Genomic DNA, 2,284 nt, shown 5'->3' with positions numbered 1-2,284 from the left:
AAATTAAAAACTAAATTTCACCTCAAAATACCTATTACTTTCCAAGCTTTTCTTTTTACTGAAAGACCAAAATTTCAAAATTCAAATTATTATTTTTCAGATGGTAAGTCAATTTCTGTTTTATTTTTGAAGTATTGTATGTATGTTGGTCGATGACATTATATTAGAGTGGTCCAAAAATACAAAGCTATGAAATATCCTTTTCTAGAAGGTTTCTTTAATCCAATATACATTTTATTATTCATACTTACCAACATTTTGAGCAATTAAACATCATTTAGAGGTTGCTATAAATGAAACTATTTTGCCGTCCAAATTTTATTTTAAAAAATCCAACGATAATTCTTCTTTGAAAATGTATTTACTGGCCCTTTATACGTTTTATGCATTAGTTATAAGTATGTAACAATATGCCGGTAGATTTTTTTACTTTTAGGTTAGTTTGCTAGCTATGAGTTCAACTAAATGATTAGCAATGAGTTGAAATTTGGCACATTTCATAATAGACTAAAGAAAGCCTTGTGGAGATCTAATTTACTGTAGTTTTTATTCTTCATACAAATTTGGACCACTACACTATATGTTAAGAATATGATTGGTAACTTTTCCGTCTGTTATATGAAATAAACCATTTTTAGTAGTAACTTAATAAAGTTATAACTATATAATGTTAGATGATATAAAAAAATATATCATCTAACATCGTTACAAGAAACGTAAAAAGGAATATTAAAAAACCCCTCCTATGAAAAGTCTAGGAATAAATACTTACATTGAATGCTTATGCATAACTTTAATTATTGGATTGTTATAACAACTTAGGCATTATTACGGAAAAGTTATAATATTTTTAAATAATGAGTGTGCCTTATTTTGAAAGTATTTAAGAATGATGATTATGAAAGTCATGTGACGAGAAAGGTATTACGAATGAATGTGGAGGGATGGAACGGGAGAGGAAAACCTAGGAAACGGTGGATGGATTGTGTGAGAGATGACATGAAACGAACGCGAGTGAATGATGAGATGACGGGTGGCAGAAAAATATGGAAGAAAAAGACATGCTGCGCCGACCCCAAATGAATGGGATAAGGGCAAGCGAATGATGATTATGATTATGTTTCTGTAATGTTTGATTTCTTTTTTAGGTTTGATTATATATTTGATTATAAAATAATAATAATTATCTGAGTATTTGGATTAAATAGTTATTTACCTAATTGACTGATTAATTATGATACATCTTCGACTTAAATCTTCTAGTTCCTTAACCCCCTTGAGTTATAAAATGGTTGACGACGTACGTACGAGTTGCATATTTACTCATTGTTTCGAGGTTTTTGACGTAATATGTAAAAAAATTATAAATAAATAAACAAATAATAAAATAAAATTAATTTCAGTACATCAAAACTATAACTGCCAAAAATGTAAGTATTTGTTTAAGTGCGTGGTTATTCAGTTCTTACATAATGATAATAAATGAGAAAAAAACCATCAACGACATTAAGTAGTAATTATGAAATAACTTTTAGGTATATTTCTAAAAAAACAATGCTTTTGGAAATGATCTCTTGAACTGGATATTACAAAAAATATAACAATATTTGAGAAAATAAAACTTAATAAATACCTTCCACAAAACTTATATTGAGCAGGATCGATTATGCCATTAATGAGTTTTGTGTACAAATACCTTCTATTCATATATTTAAATAAGCATTAAGCCATTAATCCATTAAGTCTACCATTTGTATCTTCATGTATTGTGCAATTAAGTTAAGTAAATAAATAATTATATTTGCTTGCAAACCTTTTTTCGTTTCGTATAAATATACGGAGACCGTTGTTATGCGTAGCCCGATTTCGTTTCTAAAAAAAACTGCTCTTTATTTTAGGAGGGACAACTGCAAATGATCGTTACAAAACTTAGTGCAATGAGAAACAAGCTTAATGTAAGTATTTTTAAAAATAGTATATTATACAATAGTGATATAATGGTGAGCTTTTCAGTCGTGACCGTGATAAGGCCACGAAACTCTTCAAGATTAAAATAAGATCAAAGCCATAAGAATGTTTCTTAATAAAAGAAAAAAAAAAAAAAAAATAAGAAGTGATAAAATCTTAACCGGACTCTAGAGGGCCTACCGAGAATTACGTTCGACGTGTTGCCTCTCTGTCGCACTTGTAAATTCGTATGTAAGTGTGAAAGGGAGGCAGCACGTCGAACGTGGTTCGTGGTAAGCCCTTAGTACTCGTTGTCGGTAATTTATTCTGTTTTTTC

The 2,284-nt window shown here is 29.2% G+C and overlaps 1 long non-coding RNA gene across 1 annotated transcript; it reads left to right on the top strand.

Moving 5' to 3' along the window:
• The first annotated feature begins 457 nt into the window (after positions 1 to 457).
• Positions 458 to 1,955, top strand: LOC133530924 (uncharacterized). The gene is made up of 2 exons (XR_009801399.1): positions 458 to 1,430; positions 1,899 to 1,955. It is a non-coding gene; the product is annotated as an uncharacterized LOC133530924 (long non-coding RNA).
• Positions 1,956 to 2,284: the final 329 nt, after the last annotated feature.

The sequence above is a fragment of the Cydia pomonella genome, chromosome 24 (genome assembly GCF_033807575.1).
Source record: "Cydia pomonella isolate Wapato2018A chromosome 24, ilCydPomo1, whole genome shotgun sequence".
Lineage (NCBI taxonomy): Eukaryota > Metazoa > Arthropoda > Insecta > Lepidoptera > Tortricidae > Cydia > Cydia pomonella.
Note: the sequence above shows the minus strand (reverse complement) of the source record. Positions and strands in the feature narration are given on the sequence as shown.